Source organism: Pseudophryne corroboree, chromosome 4 (genome assembly GCF_028390025.1).
Source record: "Pseudophryne corroboree isolate aPseCor3 chromosome 4, aPseCor3.hap2, whole genome shotgun sequence".
NCBI lineage: Eukaryota > Metazoa > Chordata > Amphibia > Anura > Myobatrachidae > Pseudophryne > Pseudophryne corroboree.
Genome location: NC_086447.1, coordinates 645,474,740 through 645,501,267, shown reverse-complemented (window position 1 = coordinate 645,501,267; position 26,528 = coordinate 645,474,740). Strand labels below are relative to the sequence as shown.

Sequence of the window (26,528 nt, the reverse complement as noted above, 5' to 3'; positions counted from 1 at the left end):
TGAAACTGATAGTGACAGTTTTGTACAACGAACCTGAGGTACCCCTGGTGTGAGGGGTAAATTGGAACGTGGAGATACGCATCCTTGATGTCCAAGGATACCATAAAGTCCCCTTCTTCCAGGTTCGCTATCACTGCTCTGAGTGACTCCATCTTGAACTTGAACTTCTTTATGTACAGGTTCAAGGACTTCAGATTTAGAATAGGCCTTACCGAGCCATCCGGCTTCGGTACCACAAATAGAGTGGAATAATACCCCTTCCCTTGTTGTAGAAGAGGTACCTTGACTATCACCTGCTGAGAGTACAGCTTGTGAATGGCTTCCAAAACCGTCTCCCTTTCGGAAGGGGACGTTGGTAAAGCTGACTTCAGGAAACGGCGAGGTGGATCTGTCTCTAATTATAACCTGTACCCCTGAGATATTATCTGCAGGATCCAGGGATCTACCTGCGAGTGAGCCCACTGCGCGCTGTAATTTTTGAGACGACCTCCCACCGTCCCCGAGTCCGCTTGAGAAGCCCCAGCGTCATGCTGAGGCTTTTGTAGAAGCCGGGGAGGGCTTCTGTTCCTGGGAAGGAGCTGCCTGTTGCTGTTTCTTCCCTCGACCTCTGCCTCGTGGCAGATATGAATAGCCCTTTGCTCTCTTATATTTAAATGAACGAAAGGGCTGCGGTTGAAAAGTCGGTGCCTTTTTCTGTTGGGGAGTGACTTGAGGTAGAAAGGTGGATTTCCCGGCTGTAGCCGTGGCCACCAAATCTGATAGACCGACTCCAAATAACTCCTCCCCTTTATACGGCAAAACTTCCATATGCCGTTTTGAATCCGCATCGCCTGTCCACTGTCGCGTCCATAAAGCTCTTCTGGCCGAAATGGACATAGCACTTACCCGTGATGCCAGTGTGCAGATATCCCTCTGTGCATCACGCATATAAAGAAATGCATCCTTTATTTGTTCTAACGACAGTAAAATATTGTCCCTGTCCAGGGTATCAATATTTTCAATCAGGGACTCTGACCAAACTACCCCAGCACTGCACATCCAGGCAGTCGCTATAGCTGGTCGTAGTATAACACCTGCATGTGTGTATATACTTTTTTGGATATTTTCCATCCTCCTATCTGATGGATCTTTAAGTGCGGCCGTCTCAGGAGAAGGTAACGCCACTTGTTTTGATAAGCGTGTTAGCGCCTTGTCCACCCTAGGAGGTGTTTCCCAGCGCTCCCTAACCTCTGGCGGGAAAGGGTATAATGCCAATAATTTCTTTGAAATTATCAGCTTTTTATCAGGGGCACCCACGCTTCATCACACACGTCATTTAATTCTTCTGATTCAGGAAAAACTATAGGTAGTTTTTTCACACCCCACATAATACCCTGTTTAGTGGTACCTGTAGTATCAGCTAAATGTAACGCCTCCTTCATTGCCAAAATCATATAACGTGTGGCCCTACTGGAAAATACAGTTGATTCGTCACCGTCACCACTGGAATCAGTGCCTGTGTCTGGGTCTGTGTCGACCGACTGAGGCAAAGGGCGTTTTACAGCCCCTGACGGTGTTTGAGGCGCCTGGACAGGCACTAATTGATTGTCCGGCCGCCTCATGTCGTCAAACGACTGCTTTAGCGTGTTGACACTATCCCGTAATTCCATAAATAAAGGCATCCATTCTGGTGTCGACCCCCTAGGAGGTGACATCCCCATATTTGGCAATTGCTCCGCCTCCACACCAATATCGTCCTCATACATGTCGACACACACGTACCGACACACAGCAGACACACAGGGAATGCTCTAAACGAAGACAGGACCCACTAGCCCTTTGGGGAGACAGAGGGAGAGTCTGCCAGCACACACCAAAAAGCGCTATATATGACAGGGATAGCCTTATAATAAGTGCTCCCTTATAGCTGCTTTATATATATCAAGATATTGCCATTAAATTTGCCCCCCCTCTCTGTTTTACCCTGTTTCTGTAGTGCAGTGCAGGGGAGAGACCTGGGAGCCGTCCTGACCAGCGGAGCTGTGAGAGGAAATGGCGCCGTGTGCTGAGGAGATAGGCCCCGCCCCTTTTTCGGCGGGCTCGTCTCCCGCTATTTTGTGAATACAGGCAGGGGTTAAATATCTCCATATAGCCTCTGGGGGCTATATGTGAGGTATTTTTAGCCTTTATATAGGTTTACATTTGCCTCCCAGGGCGCCCCCCCCCAGCGCCCTGCACCCTCAGTGACTGCGTGTGAAGTGTGCTGAGAGGAAAATGGCGCACAGCTGCAGTGCTGTGCGCTACCTTTAGAAGACTGCAGGAGTCTTCAGCCGCCGATTCTGGACCTCTTCTTACTTCAGCATCTGCAAGGGGGCCGGCGGCGCGGCTCCGGTGACCATCCAGGCTGTACCTGTGATCGTCCCTCTGGCGCTGATGTCCAGTAGCCAAGAAGCCAATCCATCCTGCACGCAGGTGAGTTCACTTCTTCTCCCCTCTGTCCCTCGTTGCAGTGATCCTGTTGCCAGCAGGAATCACTGTAAAATAAAAAACCTAAGCTAAACTTTCTCTAAGTAGCTCTTTATGAGAGCCACCTAGAATTGCACCCTTCTCGGCCGGGCACAAAAATCTAACTGGAGTCTGGAGGAGGGTCATAGGGGGAGGAGCCAGTGCACACCACCTGATCTGGAAAAGCTTTACTTTTTGTGCCCTGTCTCCTGCGGAGCCGCTATTCCCCATGGTCCTTTCAGGAACCCCAGCATCCACTAGGACGATAGAGAAAATCATATTACTATTTTAATTTTGTTATGGTTTACTTATGGTAATGGTCGGAGGCTGCAGGATAGGTACAGGTGTGATCACCTACATCCTTGCTGCAGTCACGTTAAGCAGCCCTTCTAGTCACACTATGCTATGGTGTGACTTGGTAGCATTGAGCGCTTAGGACGCACAAGCAGACTATGCTGATTAAAATGATATGAGCCATGCCTATATTCTTTGTACGAATGCAGCTATATCTGCATTTAGTGTTCCTTCTAGGCTGTTTCAGCAGGGTGCTGCACCCTGCCCATTTTTGAAATGTGAAAAGGCACCATGCCCTTTTTCAGTGCACCCTGCAGGACCATAAATCGCCCCCTTGAATACAGAATGCAACAGTCAGAGTGCATGTTACAATGTTGTCGTCTACTCCTTGCCCACCTCTGAAATTGGAACATGATTTATATCCTTAGCCAACTGGATGGCAGAGGAGGCACTGTAAATAACACAGCACTCTGATAAAGAGGAAAAGAACAGGGTAAGCAGTGAGAATGTACTGCTTACAGTATTTTCCTAGTAGAACAGACTGTTTTTTTTCCTATATATTTTAACCGATTGTTTAACTTTTATGTTTTATAACACATACGGATTATAACTACTTCAGGACTGGAAAATACATTTATAATTATCTGCTTATGTATGTGCAACAGCCGATCTTTCAAGAAGACTGGACATATACAGTATGTTTCTCAGTACAGATGTTAGGTGTCTTATATGTATGCATAGGTATATGATTTACTAAGGGCAAAATGTATGTACAAAAACTATAAACATATGCGCTATGCTTTGTGAGCAAAGCGTCACTTCAAAAATGTGCCCTTCAAAATAAAAATGTGCCCTCTTCAATGCTCAGCACCCTGCCCTAAAAAAATCCTAGAGTGAACACTAGCATTCAAAATGTTCCGTTACAGTGTTTTCCTGAAAATCACTAACACAGCATTTCATATGCAGATACAGCCATAGTCACACACAGAATGTTGGCATGCCGCACATCATTTTAATAAGCCTAAACTGCTTGTGCATCCTATTCGCATTTTCTGCAAAAACAGACGCCCAACGTTAGCAGGGCTGCCCAGGAACTGCCGGCTCACTCACACCAGGCATCTCGTAGTGCATGGCGTAGAGGCCACATCTGTATTGGAAGATCCATCGTCTGCCAGGGATAGGCTTAAAGCAATTTATGCCAGACGAAGATGGTGTCAAAGTCAGAAAAATATCACGATGCACACTACCATATTTGCACCTCATACAGGTCCGCGATGCGCATGCGTGCGCTCTCCCGTGCGTGCGCATACCCGCTGTTACGTGCACCCGCAGGCGCATGGTATGCGCATTTACGGTAGAGTTTCTGTGTGCCCAGCGTGCGACTCAATCGTTACATATTTTAACTATATAATGTATTTTGTAGATCATGGTCCCCTTGATAGATTCTGAAAGTTTAGTTAATATAGCATGTTCATGGACAGAGAGATCCCTCTGTTTGATACGAAGGGTCAGACATGGGTCATACAGTGGTGTTTAGTATCCATCGGAAGAGTATTTAATTAGCAATATTCCGGTGTTGGTTTGAAGCGGATTAATCGCTCGTGCGAATAGTTATGGACATAAGAAGTTTATGTTCATTTACTATTATTTGCACTTACTTATCCATGCGGCGGGAAACCTAGTTTCCCACCCACCTGAGCAGTTGGAAATAGACACAGCCCACCTGTATGAATCAACCTATGACCTTTTGTTATAACGCGAAGACGAATTCCTGTGTCCAATGAACAATGAGATTGTAGGGACCATTGTATTGTATTGTGTGTGGGGCATAAATAGACAAGCCGATCGTATCCAGTACACTCTCTTCAACGGTTCTCATCACTGATAATCGGGAGCTGGATATTCAGAAAGGCGCATGCGATCGTTCCCTTTGTGCGTAAGTTTTCTCCGCAATCATATTGTCTTTATTGTTATTGTGAGCCATATCTCTCTCTCTCTCTCTCTCTCTCTCCTCCTCTTTCTCTCTCATTTTCCCTTAAACGTTATTGTATTGTATTGTATTTCCTGTGTAGTTATCTGGTTAGTTAGTCTATGTTATATTGTAGTGTATGACTTGTATTGTATTATTCTTTTTCAAGTATAACATTTATATAAGGCGTTAGACCCTAAGCCCGGTATTTGTGTATTTCTTATAGTGTTAAGTATTCTCAGAGCGTCGGTGACGCTCGAACAGCTTTTAAGTTAATAAGGTTACACTGTGTTGCATCTACACTCTATCACTACACTAAGGTTTTCCTGTATAATGCATTGTTCATGGTTTACATATAAAGGTTTAACATTGTGAGCGTCAGCGCCGCTGGTGATCTCCTCGTGGTCCCGAGCGTCCGCTACGCTATAGCGAACCATTACGTTAGTCGGCAGCCAATAGCGTGCCTGCCTGTGATCTCTTGGCCGTGAGCGAACGTGACGCTTGAGCGTCTCGACTACGGCTAAGCGATTGCTACGCAATGTGCGTACCCTTACGGTACTCCATACGTCAATAGCGTACAGTGTTCTTAGACCTCTTAAAGGGTTTTAAATAAGATAAATATTTCGCTTTATCAATTGGCGGCTCGTCCGTCCTTCACATATCTCTGCTAGGTAATTTCAGCAGACATTATCCATCAGCAAAGGGCGGGAGATCATATTCCTCGTAGTGCTGTCTGGATAAGCGTCTGCTTCGCTTAGTAAAGGGTGCTGAGGGAATCCGGAACCGGAGGTAAGAACAACACGCTAGTGTCTTTTAAAACTGTTTATTTCCGTCTTGCGTACGCACACACGCATATCTGCATTTCTTTTTATTCGTGTATTTTCATATATCACTCTCCTGTTTGCCATTTTATAATTGATAAACGTGCTAAGAGATTTGTCGCTATTTCATAGTTAAAGTGTAAAAGTAATACATTAAGGGATAAATTGCAAAGCACGCACGCAGCTCTACCTAAAGATACAAGGAGAGATTGGTGTGGTGCTCGGTAGATGATCGAGGATCATCTACATTGATAAACGTGTTAGTTGTGTTATGGTGGATAAAGACTGGTGTACACGTGTCTCTAACAAAGGGTGAGACTCGCGTACGCAAAGGCCGACGCACGCAGCGTATATTACGCAATGGAGCGTCCGGGTACGCCCACGTAACTCAAATCACACGCTAGTGTTATTTTAACAGGTGAAAAGGTGGCGACGCGATAAATAGCGCAAGTCTATTTTAGTGTCCGAAATTTAGACTAACAGATCCTTCTCCAAATTTACAACACATCTGGTCTAAAGGAAAGAAATTTCTGCGCAGAAATAGAAATAGAAACAAAAGTGTACATGTGGTGAGTGAGTGCATATATAAGTTTTTACAATTTTGGGGATTGAACCACAGAAATCATCGAGTTCTCGTGAAATTACATACGTGTAAGTGACATGCACGGTGGCTAGGGAGGCATCCCTTGTTAAACATATAAAGAGCATTAGAGTGTAGCAGACCAGGAGGTCATACTGTAGCAGACCAGGAGGTCAGGCCAGGAGGTCGCATAACAGACCAGGAGGTCCAGGTACAGCAGACAAAGAAGTCCGCTATAGAGTCAAGTAGCCCAACACCAAGAAGGGTTGGGGCGGAACCCATATAGGCCAGAAAGCTCAGGCTGAAGGAATTCGCAGCTGCTGAATGTCGATTCCGTTGGTCGCTCCGTACATAAGATTAGTTGCTTATGTACTGAACGATTGTACCGCACGTAATTGTGTGCATTAGTTAGTAATCTGACCTAGTACCATTTGTGTACGCAAGGGGTCATAAACGCTATTTGTACATTCTAACGTGATTTGTGTAATTTTTTATTTTCAAAAGGGAAGTTCACTGGTCACTCAGGAATTATCCAACAACCCCACAGTTACTGGAAAGGGTTAATGCTCTGCGGATCACACTCATGTTCCAGTAAACAAAGGTTCATAGGGGCCCTGGGTCGAGTACGCCAGCACTATATCAGTGTGGAGGTCGTATTGGTCGGCGTGGGCGAGTAAGTGGGGTACTCGGTAAACTACCACCGTCAACCTATCTTTGAATATTTTGTTTTTTTGTAAGGGTTCGCTGAAGACCCTGATATAAAGGTCAGAGGTAGAGCAAGCAACACCTGCAAATTATGGGGGCCAGTTGTTCAGGAAGGGGGCGATCAACCTCGGTTCGGGTTGATTTAGTGAACCGACCAATCGGGTCGGCAAGGTACGTAATGTGTGAAAAATACGGTTCACACACAGAAGTTTTATGTGATGAATGGGAGAGAATGACGGTACATGACGGGGAGAAGTTCCCAAGAGTAGGCAGCTTTAGCCCAGAAGTGTTACAAAATCTAAGGAGGAGGATATGTCTCATTAAAATCAGCAAAGAGACGAATCAAACATTATGATTATTTGCAGTTATGGCAACAGGAGGGTGAAATACAGAGAGGATTGGCTCAGGCGGCGGGATCTAATCCTATCAGGAAACTGATAGCCACGGCCCCGCCGCCACCATACATATCAGGAGAGAAATTGGTTGCGGAGAATGACGCACTAGGGTGTAACAAACAAACACTTAGCAACTGTGTAAATGTTAATAAGTTAACCAATGCAAGTATTAACCCGTGCAAGTTGTACCCTGTTTTGAACTTTCCCCAGGAGTGTGATCAAGAAGACGAAGCATCAACAATATCGGCACTCTCTCTAGCAGCCACCATATCGGAAACAACAGTAGGCACGGCCCAACCCTTAAGATTAGTAACAAAGGCCCCTAGCGGAGGGACAGGTGAGGTCGTATCAACGGGTAAGTACGGCACCTTACACTATGCTGAAACCATTTCACCACAGGCTGTAGAATCTAATCAGAATGACATTATTAAACTTGCTCCCGTTAGGGTGATAGCTGTTCCAAATGGGAAAACAGACACCACAGGAGTCACTCCCATTAGGAACATTGCCATGTATAGCCCATTTTCCCGAATGGAATTAAGAACCATAGTGTCTGAATTCCCTGATCCTAGGAAAGATCTAGTTGCTAGCCAGAAATACATCAGAGACCTAGGAAACACTGTAGAGCCAAATAACAAAGACTGGCAGATATTGCTGAGGGCATGTTTACCCTCCAATGTCGACTCAGCTCAATTTTTAGCTGACTGTGGATTGGATCAGGATGTACCCCTTACAGATGTGTACAACAAAGACAACGTAAAAAGAATAAATTTACAGTTAAAGGAGTATTTTCCAGCTGTAGCCAAATGGAATAGAATTTTTCCATTAAACAAAAAGAGTCAGAAACAGCTGCTGAGTATTTTCACCGGGCACTATTAGAAATGGCAAAATACACTGGCATAGAGGACATTAGGACCAATGCAAATCATCAAGAAGTAGCAGTATCTGTGCTAATGGATGGTTTAAAAGAAGCATTAAAGACAAGGGTACAGACCACGCAACCATGTTGGCGAGGTCTGTCGGTGGCTACTTTGAGAGAGGCTGATATTGATCACGACTGGAATATCACCAGACACAGGGAGTCACAAGGTGATAAGTTAATGGCCGTAAGTATACAGGCCCTGACCACAAAGCAGCCTTTGTTTAAATCACCAAACCCGGTGGGTAAGTCAAATGTGGTAACATGTTATTTTTGTCATAAACAGGGACACATAGCACGAGACTGTAGAGCGAAAAATGCACAAAGATCATACCAACCCCCTAGACAACGACATGACACACGAAATTGGGATCAGGGTCCGCAGAGACGGAGTTATGAGCCACATACAGGGGAAACAAAAAGATATCCCCCAAAAGAAGACTGGCAAACTTCTGGCAGTTCCCATTTAACCCCTTCACAAGTAGTTGCTGCCAGCGGGATTCAGGGAGGTCACCATACCCAATAGGGGTGTGGCCATACCTGTAATCTGCAGCCAGTAAAATTGATTGCAAGTCTTGGAAGTGAACCCGAAATTGCAATAAATGTAGCTGGTAAATCATTAAACTTTCTTGTAGATACGGGGGCGGCCAAATCAGTGATAAATTCGACAGTGGGCATGAGAACCACTGGTAAGACAATTCCAGCCATGGGAGTAACGGGAGTAGTCCAGCACTACCCTGTTAGCAAACCAGCCGAGGTTACAATAGGGCCTTTACATACCAAGCATTCCTTTTTGCTGGCTGCATCGGCACCGACTAATCTCCTGGGAAGAGACTTATTGTGTAAAATGGGGTGCGTCATTTATTGTACTCCTGAAGGTGTATTCTTGGACATACCTGAGAATCACGCTCAGGAAGTGCGAGACATGTTAGACTCCCCATCAAAATTAATGTCACATACCATTATGACAAATAGGACTCCCTCCCAGGTAGAGGAAATGACATCCCAGATACCAGAGTCACTTTGGACTAAAGATGGACAGGACACTGGATTGATGGCAAACGTAGCTCCGGTAGTTGTACAAGTAAAAGATGGTAGGATAGCTCCAAAAATCCCACAGTACCCTCTGAAGCCAGAGGTGGAGTTAGGAGTTTACCCAGTAATAGAGCGCTTGCTACAACAGGGCATTCTAGTAAGAACATCCAGCACTGCCAATAGTCCCATCTTCCCTGTGAAAAAGAGTGGGGGGAGGGGTTACCGGCTAGTGCAGGATCTAAGGGGGATTAACAAAATAGTTGAGAGTCAGTTCCCCGTAGTGCCAAATCCAGCTGTCATCCTTATGCAAATCCCTCCCACTGCGAAATTTTTCACTGTTATTGACCTCTGCTCCGCTTTCTTTTCGGTACCTCTGCACCCTGACAGCCAATATTTGTTCGCATTTACATACAGAGGAGTCCAATACACATGGACTCGATTACCACAAGGATTCATAGACAGCCCAAGTATATTTTCCCAGGCTTTGCATGATTGTTTACAGTCTTTCCAACCAGAGAGTGGATCAGTATTGATACAGTATGTGGATGATTTACTACTGTGTTCAGATTCATTGGAAGCGTCCCTGAAGGATACGAAACAGCTCCTGTTTCATCTTTCAGACACAGGACACAAGGTTTCCAAAGACAAGTTACAATTATGCCAAACTAAAGTAAAATATTTGGGACACTGTCTAACACAAGGACTGAGACACCTGACCGCTGATAGAATTCAAGCAATTAGAGACATGACTCTGCCACAAACCCAGCAACAGATCAGAACGTTTTTAGGAATGTGTGGGTATTGCCGTAACTGGATCCCAGGATTTTCCATTCTGGCATTACCTTTGCAGGAGATGGTCTCCTCAAACAAACCTGATCGGATTTTGCATACAGACGAGTCCGAAATGGCATTTGAGAGACTTAAACAGTGCCTAACGCAGGCACCAGCATTAGGTATGCCAGACTATGGGAAACCCTTTGAGCTGTACGGAACAGAAAGTGCTGGTTGCGCGGCAGGCGTCCTAACCCAAAAGCATGGTGATGCCAGCAGGCCGGTAGCATACTACAGCGCTCAGCTAGATACGGTAGCGCGATCCCTCCCCACATGCTTGCGAAGCGTTGCTGCGATAGCATTGCTAGTAACGAAAAGCGAAGATGTAGTGCTAGGTCACAACCTCACAATTCATACACCACATGCAGTGTCAGCCTTGCTAAATTCTGCCCAAACCAGGCACGTCTCATCAGCACGGTTTACAAGATGGGAATTGGCACTAATGGCCCCCGTAAACATCACCATAAGGAGATGCAGTGCATTAAATCCTGCAACATATCTCCCAGGTGTGCCTGGACAGGCACAAAGGGTGGAGGATGAGAGTGATGGGGAAGGAGGATTTAATACAAAAGATGACATGCATGATTGTATGGAATATTTGACCCAAAATTTCACCGCAAGGCCTGACATCAGTGACAACCCACTGGAAGATGTAGATCTTACCTTCTACACGGATGGTAGTTGTCACAGACAGTCAGACTCGGGATACTTGTGTACTGGATACGCAGTCGTAGACGACCAAGGCACCATAGAAGCTGAACCGCTAGGCCCACCTCACTCAGCCCAGGTTGCTGAACTGGTCGCCCTAACCAGAGCATGTGAATTGGCTAAGGGCAAATCAGCCAATATCTACACCGACTCTAGATACGCCTTCGGGGTAGTCCATGATTTCGGAGCCCTATGGCGCCTCAGAAATTTCATGACGGCAGCTGGTACACCGGTAGCGCATGCAGCTCACATCAAAAGGCTTCTAACAGCAATACAGGAACCCGACAGAGTGGCTGTTATCAAGTGTAAAGCACACACATATAGCCAGGACCCAGTATCACTTGGTAACAGCCGAGCAGACGAAGCTGCTAAGTTAGCAGCTGGTACACCCAGACAGACAGACACCACACAATTGATGGTATTTAATACCATCAACACACAGAAGTTGTGTGAAATGCAAAATTTGTGTTCCACACAGGATAAGGCAGTCTGGAAGGCAAAGGGATATGGCCAGGAGTCCTCAGGACTCTGGACGGATGGACAAGGTAAACCAGTGGCCCCCAGAGCATATCTTCCATGTTTAGCTGAGGCAGCACACGGGCTGACTCATCTGGGCAAGGAGGGAATGTGCAAGTTGGTAAGAGCATATTGGTGCGCCCCAGGATTTTCATCTCATGCGAGTAAGAGAGCAATGTCATGCCTTACCTGCTTGAGAAAGAATATCGGAAAGGCAATACCAACAGAACCATCTCATATCCCACCTACAGGCGGCCCTTTTCAGGTAATACAGATTGACTTTATTCAATTACCCCCTTGTCGAAATTTGAAATATGTACTTGTTTGTATAGATGTATTCTCAAATTGGGTCGAAGCATTTCCTGCGGCCACAAACACCGCTATGTTTACTGCTAAGAAAATTGTGCAGGAATTTGCATGTAGATATGGTATCCCTAGAATAATTGAAAGTGATAGGGGTACCCATTTTACAGGTGATGTCTTTCAAGGAATGTGTAAGTTGATGGGAATTGATAGCAAGCTGCACACTCCATACCGTCCCCAGGCGAGTGCGAAGGTGGAAAGAGTGAACAGCACTATTAAAAATAAACTGAGCAAAGTTATGGCAGAGACAGGATTGACATGGCCAGAAGCTTTACCCATTGTACTATACAGCATCAGAACCACTCCCAGGTCCCCTCTTAATCTGTCCCCCTTTGAAATCTTGTTTGGTCGACAACCGCATGTTATGATTAACCCTCAGGATGATTTGAAGTGTAACAATGAAGTGACTGTAAAATACTTGATTAACATGAGTAAACAGTTAAGGAAGCAAAATTATAATTTGAAGTTAATGATTCCTGATTTACCAGATAGTAATTGTCATGACATTGAACCTGGGGATTATGTAATGATACGGAATTTTCTACGCTCAGGTTGCCTTATTGACAGATGGGAAGGACCATACCAAGTCTTATTGACTAGCACTACAGCATTGAAGGTTGCCGAGAGAGAGACTTGGGTTCATTCGTCCCACTGTAAGAAGGTTGCTGATCCAGAGAGGTCCCGTGATAAGGAACAGACGGTAGAGGAAGTTGTATCACTGGAGTGTCTGTTCCAGGAGGACTGAGGCGGCACCGGAGCATTGAAAATCACAAGATCGAAAGCAGTTGTCGATTCCCTGTTCCCTTTTATTGTTTTTCTCCGCTTCCCATCCCCTCTCCCTCAACTATTTTTTTTCCCCTTCTCATTCTTCTCCATTTCCTCCTATAAGATGGACTTGCCCCAAGAGACTGTGATCCGGATTTTCCTGTTGACCATGATGTTGACCAGAGCAGTCTGTTCCGGCGAGAGTACCATGGAGGTCGAGAAAGGTTCTGGAATGGGTTCTGATGACAAAGATGGAGGCGTAGTTTTCCAAGAACAACTTAACCAACAAGTAAAGGCGAGTATCAGAAAACGATCCGATAGCATTGACAATAGAAGGAATTGTGAAGGATTGTTAGCTGAAGAAAACTGTATCTGTAGGCTCTGTGACAATGTAGTTGAGGATGGGTGCATCAAGAAATGCCAATCCAGTTTTAATATCCACATGGACCGGCATCCATTGAGTGACTATCACTCCTTAGTGGGTAGTGTGTTAAATCAAACAGATTGTTGGGTATGCTCTCAAGTACCTCAAGGTCATAGCAAATCAGGACTAGTACCATTCCCTTTAACAGTAGGAGAGGTACTTGAGCTAAAGGGTGGGAGACCGGTGGACAGGAGGTTTAATATCTCCAGTCCTCCTAGTTTGAAGCTCCACCAATATCATGTGGATAGATCCCTAATATGTTTTAACATTACCAATCCCCGAAAGCCGGGAAATTGGGAAGTGTCATGGAGTAACCAAACCATGACCTTTTCATATAGAGCAGATAGAATGCCTACAGATACAGAGCTTATACGCCACATAGCCAGTAGAGAAAAATCTTTCCGATATAGGTATACCCTAGGAAGTAGGATTACGAGAGTTGGAGAGGTATCACCAGGATACTGTGCACATATCGTACAAACAGATACGTGTACTAGACAGATGGGAGAATTAGGGGTAGGAGATTTCACATGGAAGATGTGTAATATGGTTATGTCCTACTCCGTCCCATATGTTCTCCCCGATGATGCATATTTCATATGCGGGAGGAAGGCGTATAAGTGGCTTGCCCCAAACTCTGAAAGGATTGTGTTATATTGGAAAAGTACTGCCTGAAGTAATGACTGTATCACATGCCAAAATGAAAGATATACACCGTGGTGCCCAAGCTCCTTATACTCACACCCACTACGAGCACGTAGTTAAAAGGCAACTGACAGAAAGGACAGAGCATTCGGCCTCTGACATGATCCATGAATCCACTGGGATTCAGGTTCTACTTGCGCTAGATTTCACTCGCACCGCTAGAGGAGTGATGAACTATAGATATATCTCTGCGCTTGCAAATTTGTTAGATAATATCACAGAAATGTATGATGACACTTTTAGGTATACTGGAAGAGAGCTTCAAGCTTATAAAACAGAACTGGTTCAGCATAGAATGGTTCTTAATTATCTCACAGCAGTGACAGGTGGATATTGTGTCACACTGGCAACGCAGTACGGCGTGAAATGCTGCACATATATTACGAATAGTACCGAGGACCCGGTCGAGGTCATAGACCAAAAGATGGACGACATTCTCCAATTAAAGTGGGAATTTCGCAGGAGACACAATCTCACCCTTGCCGCTGTGGGTAATGAGCTGACTGGTTGGGTGTCATGGTTGAACCCGCGAAATTGGTTCTCTGGTTTAGGAGAATGGGCTCAAGGAGTCATAATGGATGTAGGGAAGTTTCTCCTATGTATCTTGGGTGTCGTCATAACGATTGGCTTGATATTTAGATGCGGTCAGGCTTTAATGAAGTGCAAACGTAGTACCAGGGTAATGAGTCTAAGGAGTGAGGAAATTGTAATTCCAATGGATTTGATTTATGACCCAACGGTAGAAACAATGATGTGATGAAAATGCGATTATACGGTCCGTTTCTTTCACCTGTTTTTCCGTTTTCTCCAAGGTAAAAAGACCCACTTGGACAAGGAATTTGATGATCCTGTATACAGACAACTGATGGATTAAAGAAGAAGTTTTGACAACCTTATACACAGATATTTGATGAACTATGCCATAGACCCCCAGTTTCCCTAGAAATTTTAAAATTACGCTAGCCCAACACTTTTGTAAGTCTATGGACATTGACAAAGCTTTTGCCCACACTTTTTGGCAAAAGCCCAAAGAAGACTGCATTCAACAGACACCGAACAAGACTTCAACCGACAAATGTTCATTAACCTGACATAGAATACCACTGCATTTACCATAATTGTTCTTTATCTTCATCTCTACAACCTTCAGGTAATGACACACATAGTCGATAGGGAACACAGGCACAGATATCAGCAATCACATATTCCCCCATTCATGTATCATCAACTAAAATGTGCTCCCCCATTTTGTTGCAACCAAAAGCCGAAAAGAGCTCGGTAACGTTTGACAGCCCATCCACAGACCCGTACCACGGGATAAGAAGGAATTTAAATGTATACTTCGCAATACCTCGAAGCTTGATCTAAAACACGTACGGCACGATGATACATGACCCCCCCAAACATGGATTCATACACACATGCTACTGCTATCTCACTAGGTCATACCCTTTTCACACCTTCTTCTCTCCTCCCTTACCCAACCATGGAAATGTATTTACACCTGACATATATTTTTCTCGTTTTGAAATGTTTTAGGAAGTGGCAGTTATTGTTGACTGCCAAAGGGTGGACTGTCAAAGTCAGAAAAATATCACGATGCACACTACCATATTTGCACCTCATACAGGTCCGCGATGCGCATGCGTGCGCTCTCCCGTGCGTGCGCATACCCGCTGTTACGTGCACCCGCAGGCGCATGGTATGCGCATTTACGGTAGAGTTTCTGTGTGCCCAGCGTGCGACTCAATCGTTACATATTTTAACTATATAATGTATTTTGTAGATCATGGTCCCCTTGATAGATTCTGAAAGTTTAGTTAATATAGCATGTTCATGGACAGAGAGATCCCTCTTTGTTTGATACGAAGGGTCAGACATGGGTCATACAGTGGTGTTTAGTATCCATCGGAAGAGTATTTAATTAGCAATATTCCGGTGTTGGTTTGAAGCGGATTAATCGCTCGTGCGAATAGTTATGGACATAAGAAGTTTATGTCCATTTACTATTATTTGCACTTACTTATCCATGCGGCGGGAAACCTAGTTTCCCACCCACCTGAGCAGTTGGAAATAGACACAGCCCACCTGTATGAATCAACCTATGACCTTTTGTTATAACGCGAAGACGAATTCCTGTGTCCAATGAACAATGAGATTGTAGGGACCATTGTATTGTATTGTGTGTGGGGCATAAATAGACAAGCCGATCGTATCCAGTACACTCTCTTCAACGGTTCTCATCACTGATAATCGGGAGCTGGATATTCAGAAAGGCGCATGCGATCGTTCCCTTTGTGCGTAAGTTTTCTCCGCAATCATATTGTCTTTATTGTTATTGTGAGCCATATCTCTCTCTCTCTCTCCTCCTCTTTCTCTCTCATTTTCCCTTAAACGTTATTGTATTGTATTGTATTTCCTGTGTAGTTATCTGGTTAGTTAGTCTATGTTATATTGTAGTGTATGACTTGTATTGTATTATTCTTTTTCAAGTATAACATTCATATAAGGCGTTAGACCCTAAGCCCGGTATTTGTGTATTTCTTATAGTGTTAAGTATTCTCAGAGCGTCGGTGACGCTCGAACAGCTTTTAAGTTAATAAGGTTACACTGTGTTGCATCTACACTCTATCACTACACTAAGGTTTTCCTGTATAATGCATTGTTCATGGTTTACATATAAAGGTTTAACATTGTGAGCGTCAGCGCCGCTGGTGATCTCCTCGTGGTCCCGAGCGTCCGCTACGCTATAGCGAACCATTACGTTAGTCGGCAGCCAATAGCGTGCCTGCCTGTGATCTCTTGGCCGTGAGCGGACGTGACGCTTGAGCGTCTCGACTACGGCTAAGCGATTGCTACGCAATGTGCGTACCCTTACAGTACTCCATACGTCAATAGCGTACAGTGTTCTTAGACCTCTTAAAGGGTTTTAAATAAGATAAATATTTCGCTTTATCAATGGTGTGACATGAAAAGGAGTTTGGTATATAAGATTCAGATCACGTCTCCATCTATAATATGAGGGCTGCAATCTGTAGCGCTAATAAGCATTCAGCAGGACATTTCTGTAAAATCTACTACATTAGAGTATTAGTACATTGCAGTTTCTCCATCATTTTATTACAATAAAAAAAACCTTGATAAATACTTTTTCAATACACTGTAATTTGCCCCTTGAATTTGCTTAGCAATACCAAGTGCAATGTTATCTTAACTACAAGTGGATGGTACACAATCCATTTAATGCAATATGTAATGCAGCACCACCTACACTGACGCTCCATACCCCTATCTTTAGTTAAACATCCAGGTTAAAGTGGAACACAGTATTCCATGAAATGTTTATTACTATTACTATATGTTATAATTACTTATAATAAAAGGTTTATGGGTGCCTTCCTTACTAACAGGCATTTTGTGCAGCAGCACAGGCAGTATGTCAACACATGTTAGAGAACAGTAGCACACTATTACAAGTGATCATCTGCTGCAGAGCCGCAGGAAGACCTAGACCAGATATGCCCTCCAAATATAAAAATTGAAGAAAGTTACGACAATAACATTTTAAAAGATTAAAATCTAGTCATAAACAAAAAGAATGACACCCTTGGCCTGCTTTTCCAGGATCACAAGCTTAGGTCAGCCCATTCTCTGGGACACAGATGTTTTCCATAAAATGTTATACAGAATTAACATATAAAAAGGCAACTTTCCCCTAGTTTTTGCCTGGCCAGTCACCAACCTATCCCCATTACATCTACAGGATGCGCAGAATTTCTAAACATGGATGCTCCGCACCCCTAGGTACTGCATATGCCATTAAGGGAAAAATAAGATTTTACTCACCGGTAAATCTATTTCTCGTAGTCCGTAGTGGATGCTGGGAACTCTAAAAGGACCATGGGGAATAGCGGCTCCGCAGGAGACTGGGCACAACTAAAGAAAGCTTTTAGGTCACCTGGTGTGCACTGGTTCCTCCCACTATGACCCTCCTCCAAGCCTCAGTTAGGACACTGTGCCCGGACGAGCTGACATAATAAGGAAGGATTTTGAATCCCGGGTAAGACTCCTACCAGCCACACCAATCACACCGTATAACTCGTGATACTATACCCAGTTTAACAGTATGAAAACAACTGAGCCTCTCAACAGATGGCTCAACAATAACCCTTTAGTTAACAATAACTATGTACAAGTATTGCAGACAATCCGCACTTGGGATGGGCGCCCAGCATCCACTACGGACTACGAGAAATAGATTTACCGGTGAGTAAAATCTTATTTTCTCTGACGTCCTAGTGGATGCTGGGAACTCCGAAAGGACCATGGGGATTATACCAAAGCTCCCAAACGGGCGGGAGAGTGCGGATGACTCTGCAGCACCGAATGAGAGAACTCAAGGTCCTCCTCAGCCAGGGTATCAAATTTGTAGAATTTTGCAAACGTGTTTGCCCCTGACCAAGTAGCAGCTCGGCAAAGTTGTAAAGCCGAGACCCCTCGGGCAGCCGCCCAAGATGAGCCCACCTTCCTTGTGGAATGGGCTTTTACTGATTTAGGATGCGGCAGTCCAGCCGCAGAATGCGCCAGCTGAATTGTGCTACAAATCCAGCGAGCAATAGTCTGCTTAGAAGCAGGAGCACCCAGTTTGTTGGGTGCATACAGGATAAATAGCGAGTCAGTTTTCCTGACTCTAGCCGTCCTGGAAACATAAATTTTCAAGGCCCTGACTACGTCCAGTAACTTGGAATTCTCCAAGTCCCTAGTAGCCGCAGGCACCACAATAGGTTGGTTCAAGTGAAAAGCTGATACCACCTTAGGGAGAAACTGAGGACGAGTCCTCAATTCCGCCCTATCCATATGGAAAATCAGATTAGGGCTTTTACATGACAAAGAAGCCAATTCTGACACACGCCTGGCCGAAGCCAAGGCCAATAACATGACCACTTTCCACGTGAGATATTTTATATCCACGGTTTTAAGTGGCTCAAACCAATGTGATTTTAAGAAACTCAACACCACGTTGAGATCCCAAGGTGCCACTGGAGGCACAAACGGGGGCTGAATATGCAGCACTCCTTTCACAAACGTCTGAACTTCAGGTAGTGAAGCTAGTTCTTTCTGGAAGAAAATCGACAGAGCCGAGATCTGTACCTTAATGGAGCTTAATTTCAGGCCCATAGTCACTCCTGCTTGTAGGAAATGCAGAAATCGACCTAGTTGAAATTCCTCTGTTGGGGCCTTTTTGGCCTCACACCAAGCAACATATTTCCGCCATATGCGGTGATAATGCTTTGCAGTTACATCTTTCCTGGCTTTAATCAGCGTAGGAATGACTTCCTCCGGAATGCCCTTTTCCTTCAGGATCCGGCGTTCAACCGCCATGCCGTCAAACGCAGCCGCGGTAAGTCTTGGAACAGACAGGGCCCCTGCTGCAGCAGGTCCTGTCTGAGCGGCAGAGGCCATGGGTCCTCTGAGATCATCTCTTGAAGTTCCGGGTACCACGCTCGTCTTGGCCAATCCGGAACCACGAGTATTGTTCTTACTCCTCGTTTTCTTATTATTCTCAGTACCCTTGGTATGAGAGGCAGAGGAGGGAACACATAAACTGACTGGTACACCCACGTACGGTGTCACTAGAGCGTCCACAGCTATCGCCTGAGGGTCCCTTGACCTGGCGCAATATCTCTCTAGTTTTTTGTTTAGGCGGGACGCCATCATGTCCACCTGTGGCCGTTCCCATCGATTTACAATCAGCGTGAAGACTTCTGGATGAAGTCCCCACTCTCCCGGGTGGAGGTCGTGCCTGCTGAGAAAGTCTGCTTCCCAGTTGTCCACTCCCGGAATGAACACTGCTGACAGTGCTAGTACGTGATTTTCCGCCCATCGGAGAATCCTTGTGGCTTCTGCCATTGCCATCCTGCTTCTTGTGCCGCCCTGTCGATTTACATGGGCGACTGCCGTGATGTTGTCTGACTTAGGGCATTGTAAATGGCCCTTAGTTCCAGAATATTTATGTGTAGGGAAGTCTCCTGACTCGACCATAGTCCTTGGAAGTTTCTTCCCTGTGTGACTGCCCCCCAGCCTCGAAGGCTGGCATCCGTGGTCACCAGGACCCAGTCCTGTATGCCGAATCTGCGGCCCTCTAGAAGATGAGCACTCTGCAGCCACCACAGCAGAGACACCCTGGTTCTTGGAGACAGGGTTATTAGGCGATGCATCTGAAGATGCGATCCGGACCATTGGTCCAACAGGTCTGGCATGGAACCTGCCGAAAGGAATTGCTTCGTAAGAAGCCACCATCTTTCCCAGGACCCGCGTGCAGTGATGCACCGATACCTGTTTTGGTTTCAGGAGGTCTCTGACTAGAGATGACAGCTCCTTGGCTTTCTCCTTCGGGAGAAACACTTTTTTCTGGACTGTATCCAGAATCATACCCAGGAACAGTAGACGTGTCGTCGGAACCAGCTGTGATTTTGGAATATTCAGAATCCAACCGTGCTGGTGTAGCACCTCCTGAGATAGTGCTACTCCCACCAATAACTGCTCCTTGGACCTCGCCTTTATTAGGAGATCGTCCAAGTACGGGATAATTAAAACTCCCTTTCTTCGAAGGAGTATCATCATTTCCGCCATTACCTTGGTAAACACCCTCGGTGCCGTGGAGAGTCCAAACGGCAGCGTCTGGAATTGGTTATGGCAATCCTGTACCACAAATCTGAGGTACTCCTGGTGAGGATAGTAAATGGGGACATGCAGGTAAGCATCCTTGATGTCCAGGGATACCATGTAATCCCTCTCGTCCAGGTTTGCAATAACCGCCCTGAGCGATTCCATCTTGAACTTGAATTTTTTTATGTATGTGTTCAAGGATTTCAAATTTAAAATGGGTCTCACCGAACCGTCCGGTTTCGGTACCACAAACAGTGTGGAATAGTAGCCCCGTCCTTGTTGAAGTAGGGGCACCTTGATTATCACCTGCTGGGAATACAGCTTGTGAATTGCAGCTAGCACAGCCTCCCTGTCTGAAAGAGTAATCGGCAAGGCAGATTTTAGGAACCGGTGGGGTGGAGACGCCTCGAATTCCAGTTTGTACCCTTGAGATACTATTTGCAGGAATCCACCTGTGAGCGAGCCCACTGATCGCTGAAATTTTTGAGGCGGCCCCCCACCGTACCTGGCTCCGCCTGTGGAGCCCCACCGTCATGCGGCGGACTTGGAAGAAGCGGGGGAGGACTTTTGCTCCTGGGAACCTGCTGTTTGTTGCAGCCTTTTTCCCCTACCTCTGCCTCTGGACAGAAAGGACCCGCCTTTTCCACGCCTGTTTTTCTGAGTCCGAAAGGACTGTACCTGATAAAACGGCGCCTTTTTAGGCTGTGAGGGAACATGGGGTAAAAATGCTGACTTCCCAGCAGTTGCTGTGGAAACTAGGTCCGAGAGACCATCCCCAAATAACTCCTCACCCTTATAAGGCAAAACTTCCATGTGCCTTTTTGAATCTGCATCCCCTGTCCACTGGCGAGTCCATAAGCCTCTCCTAGCAGAAATGGACAATGCACTTATTTTAGATGCCAGCCGGCAGATCTCCCTCTGTGCATCTCTCATGTATAAGACTGAGTCTTTTATATGCTCTATGGTTAGCAGAGTAGTGTCCCTGTCTAGGGTGTCAATATTTTCTGACAGGGAATCTGACCACGCAGCGGCAGCACTGCACATCCATGCTGACGCAATAGCTGGTCTAAGTATAATGCCTGAGTGTGTATATACAGACTTCAGGATCGCCTCCTGCTTTCTATCAGCAGGTTCCTTGAGGACGGCCGTATCCGGAGACGGTAGTGCCACCTTTTTAGACAAACGTGTGAGCGCTTTATCCACCCTAGGGGGTGTCTCCCAACGTGACCTATCCTCTGGCGGGAAAGGGAACGCCATTAGTAACTTCTTAGAGATTACCAATCTTTTATCAGGGAAAGCCCACGCTTCTTCACACACTTCATTTAATTCTTCTGATGGGGGAAAAACTACGGGTAGTTTTTTCTCCCCAAACATAATACCCTTTTTAGTGGTACCTGGGTTTATATCAGAAATTTGTAACACCTCTTTCATTGCTTCAATCATGCAACGAATGGCCTTAGTGGACATTAGACTAGACTCATCGTCGTCGACACTGGTGTCAGTATCCGTGTCGACATCCGCGTCTGCCATCTGAGGTAGCGGGCATTTTAGAGCCCCCGATGGCCTTTGAGACGCCTGGACAGGCACGAGCTGAGAAGCCGGCTGTCCCGCATTTGGCATGTCGTCAAATTTTTTGTGTAAGGAGTCGACACGTGCACGCAATTCCTTCCATAAGTCCATCCACTCAGGTGTCTGCCCCGCAGGGGGTGACATCCCTTCTATAGGCATCTGCTCCGCCTCCACATCATTATCCTCATCAAACATGTCGACACAGCCGTACCAACACACCGCACACACACAGGGAATGCTCTAACAGAGGACAGGACCCACAAAAGCCCTTTGGGGAGACAGAGTGAGAGTATGCCAGCACACACCAGAGCGCTATATAATGCAGGGACTAACTGAATTATGTCCCCTATAGCTGCTGTTATATATACTGCGCCTAAATTTAGTGCCCCCCCTCTCTTTTTTACCCTTTTCTGTAGTGTAGACTGCAGGGGAGAGCCAGGGAGCTTCCTTCCAGCGGAGCTGTGAGGGAGAAATGGCGCCAGTGTGCTGAAGGAGATAGCTCCGCCCCTTTTTCGGACTATTCTCCCGCTTTTTTATGGATTCTGGCAGGGGTAATTATCACATATATAGCCTCTGGGGCTATATATTGTGGTATTTTTGCCAGCCAAGGTGTTTTTATTGCTGCTCAGGGCGCCCCCCCCTAGCGCCCTGCACCCTCAGTGACCGGAGTGTGAAGTGTGTATGAGGAGCAATGGCGCACAGCTGCAGTGCTGTGCGCTACCTTGGTGAAGACTGATGTCTTCTGCCGCCGATTTTCCGGACCTCTTCTTGCTTCTGGCTCTGTAAGGGGGACGGCGGCGCGGCTCCGGGACCGAACACCAAGGCCAGTTCCATGCGGTCGATCCCTCTGGAGCTAATGGTGTCCAGTAGCCTAAGAAGCCCAAGCTAGCTGCAAGCAGGTAGGTTCGCTTCTTCTCCCCTTAGTCCCTCGCTGCAGTGAGCCTGTTGCCAGCAGGTCTCACTGTAAAATAAAAAAACCTAATTATATACTTTCTTTTTAGAAGCTCAGGAGAGCCCCTAGTGTGCATCCAACCTCGGCCGGGCACAAAATCTAACTGAGGCTTGGAGGAGGGTCATAGTGGGAGGAGCCAGTGCACACCAGGTGACCTAAAAGCTTTCTTTAGTTGTGCCCAGTCTCCTGCGGAGCCGCTATTCCCCATGGTCCTTTCGGAGTTCCCAGCATCCACTAGGACGTCAGAGTAAAGAATTTCTTGAACTAAATGACAGCTTTAAAAGGCTTCTGGCCCTGGTGGTCATTCAGAGTTGATCGCTAGCTGAATTCGTTCGCTGTGCAGCGATAAGGCAAAAAAAAAGGCACTTCTGCGCAATCGGCGCAATGTGCACGCGCGTCGTACTATTACCACGAACTATGTAGTTTCACACTGGGTCTAGCTAAGCTTTTCAGTCGCACTGCTGGCAGCACAGTGATTGACATGAAGTGGGTGTTTCTGGGTGTCAACTGACAGTTTTCAGGGAGTGTTCGAAAAAACGCAGGCGTGCCAGGAAAAACGCAGGCATGGCTGTGCGAACGTAGGGCGTATTTGTGACGTCAAAACAGGAACTGAACAGTCTGAAGTCATCGCAAGCGCTCAGTAGGTATTGAGCTACTCTAAAACTGCACACAAAAAAAACTTTGCCGCCGCTCTGCGATCCTTTCATACGCACTTCCACTAAGCTAAAATACACTCCCAGTGGGAGGCAGCATAGCGTTTGCACGGCAGCTAAAAACTGCTAGCGAGCGATCAACTTGGAATGACCACCCTATACAATTGTGTCAGACTTTGGGGTCAATCCAATCATTTGTGAAGGGTGAGAGTCGCCACCAACAGCACCTGATCTCGCACTCCTTGCGGCCACATTTCTGCCAGAATTCGCTCGCAGTCCTATGGGACAGCGAGCGCTTTTGTGTGAGTTTAGGCTTCTATAAAGTGTGGCTGCTGCTGCCATAAATTGAGGGTGTGAGATACTCAGACTCAATTGGATTGACTTTGGCCCTCATTCCGAGTTGATCGCTCGGTATTTTTCATCGCATCGCAATGAAAATCCGCTTAGTACGCATGCGCAATATTCGCACTGCGACTGCGCCAAGTAATTTAACAATGAAGATAGTATTTTTACTCACGGCTTTTTCATCGCTCCGGCGATCGTAATGTGATTGACAGGAAATGGGTGTTACTGGGCGGAAACAGGCCGTTTTATGGGCGTGCGGGAAAAAACGCTACAGTTTCCGGAAAAAACGCAGGAGTGGCCGGGGAAACGGGGGAGTGTCTGGGCGAACGCTGGGTGTGTTTGTGACGTCAAAACAGGAACGACAACCACTGAACTGATCGCAGATGCCAAGTCTGAAGCTACTCTGAAACTGCTAAGTAGTTTGTAATCGCAATATTGCGAATACATCGGTCGCAATTTTAAGAAGCTAAGATACACTCCCAGTAGGCGTAGGCTTAGCGTGTGTAACTCTGCTAAAATCGCCTTGCGACCGATCAACTCGGAATGAGGGCCTTTATTGTATAAAGCACACATATTTAGTTAGTATATTTCCAAGCAAAACAGCCATCACCAAAACAATTGGTTTGGCCACGAAGAGGCAGAACCACTGTCATTACATGAATAAAAATCAACACATGAAGATCTCAGGACCACATTGGGCTATATGGACCACCAGAACACCAATGCTCCTTCCTATTTTTAAGACATAAAGTTAAATGAAAATGTAACATTAACTAGATCTGCCACATGTAATACATGAGTGTTGCTGTGATAATTGTGTTTTTTATTGCAATAATGGTTCGTCTAACAATTTCCAAAACACATCAAAGACAAATCTGCAAGCTGTCAGTTCAACAAAATCTCGCCCCCACCCCCTTCCCCCCAAAATTACTGTTACAAGTCGATGAACGTATTGCAGTTTCTCCCAGGTCAGCAGCCATTCATAATTCAGAGCTCTGCAACATGATTAGTGTAACGAATATATGGCACCAGATACAGTAGAAGCATGACAGGATGCCCCAACAAAAGCAGCATGCCTGACAGGAGCACCCACATCAGGGTGTCACAGGAGCAGCACATAAAGCAACGCTGAGGCATAAGCAGTAAACGTACTGCTTTGTTCTGTGTGCTACAGCAATACCAAGGCTACATAGAGGAGGATGTAATCCATTATCACACCACTGTACACACTATCGGTACAAAGCACTTCCTCTTCAGAAGCCAGATGCCACTCATCATCATCACTGCTGACCCCCCAATGTCAGCTGGTTCTGTAAACAGAGTAAAGGCCGCCGCCAGTCTGCACAAATGTCACTCACCGCCTAGGAGCCACCGGGCGAAGCCTCCGATTTATTACAGACCTAAGGGTAGTGGCAATACCCAGAGACACCATGAATCTCCGCGATTGTAACACAAGGACCAGTCGATGCTTATCAATAGCAGCAGTAGTAGTAGCCGGAGCCGGCGGCGGCGGGTAACGGCTCGGAGGAGAAGGGCGGGGCTGCTGCTGCTGTTGGGAAGGATGGAGGCTCCATGTACAGAGCATGCGCACTAGCTAGCGACGCTCACTGCAACGCTCGGCAAGGAGGGACGAGGGGTAATCAGTGTGCGGCGTGTACACACAGCACAGTGCTGCCACTGACTCCAGCCAGTCTCATCACCGCTGCCGGCACTCCAGTACTGTATGGCAGTGCCGTAACTTTACATTTCAGCGCTGTGTGCAAGAAACAGCATCGGCGACCCCTCCAAGGTTGGCTTAGCCTTAGGGCTGTAACACACTCCGGTTTTTCCCGGATGGCAAAAAGCCGGACAAAGTTTGTCCGGCTTTTTGCTATCCGGGAGAAACCGGCAGAGTCTGTCACACAGGACGGCTTTGAGCCGTGTGTGATGCTGTGCGCATGCGCAGCATCAGACACGGCTTCAGAAAAAACCATTGTGTGTGAAAGCTCCCCTTCACACACATGGTTTACTGGCTCCAAGGACGGCCCGGCGGCCGCCGGACCTTCCAGTGGTGAGACCCGGCTGCAACCCGGCAGCCGGGCCGGTGCCGTGCAGTGTGAAGGGACCCTACCCCTCACACTGTTAACTACAATGCCGGCACGGGAAAAAGCCGTCCGGCTTTTTCCCGGCCGGCAACAACCGTGTAGTGTGTTTTAGCCCTTACAGGGCAGAGAGTGCAGTGGAAGGGCATCAGAAAACAAAATGTTTCTCACCACTCATCATTGCAGCTCTTCTGCCACCTCCGAACTCCTAAGCAGGCCTGGGATGTATAACACAGCACTGCACTGCTCCTGCCGTGCAGGGGGTCCTTGCCGATCTTATCTGGCAGCTGGCTTGACTCCTCTGGTTCCGACTCCATCCGGAGTGCTCTGGTCGCCCTCTCTACAGGGGTCCTCTGTAAGGGGTTCTTCAGGCCGAGTCCTCACTGTGGGGGTTCTTCCGCGGGTCCTGATGGGTCTTGAATCCAATGGAGGTTGTCTTCTGCGGTGCTTGCGCGCCCTTGGCCGCTTGCCCTCCCCCAAGCAGAGCCGGCCCTAACCAGTTTGATGCCCTAGGCAAGATTTGGGCTGGTGCCTCCCAGCATTGATGCTAGTTTCGCCTCTGACCCAACTCCCTTCACCCAGCAGTACAGATCACAGCAGCAGCCAGCAACACCCATTACCTCTCGGAAAGGGGGAGAGAGGGATAGAGAGAGAGTGGGGGAAGAGAAATAGAGAGGGGGTAGAGAGAGAGAGACAGACAGCAGAGTACAGAAAGCAGGGTGAGAGGAGAGAGGGAGAAAAAAGA

The 26,528-nt window shown here is 46.5% G+C and overlaps 1 protein-coding gene across 6 annotated transcripts in view; it reads right to left on the bottom strand.

Annotated features, from left to right (window-relative positions):
• The window catches only part of CEP170 (centrosomal protein 170), a 619,381-nt gene extending 593,332 nt beyond the window's left edge, over positions 1–26,049 (bottom strand). For 2 of the 6 annotated variants that reach the window (XM_063917740.1, XM_063917741.1), the window contains exon 1: positions 25,061–25,328. The gene's annotated coding sequence lies outside the window, so the exon portion shown is untranslated. Of the gene's footprint in view, positions 1–25,060; positions 25,330–25,954 lie in introns of those variants that run through there. The other 4 variants (XM_063917739.1, XM_063917738.1, XM_063917744.1 and 1 more) reach the window with 4 other exon arrangements.
• Between the last annotated feature and the right edge of the window lie 479 nt (positions 26,050–26,528).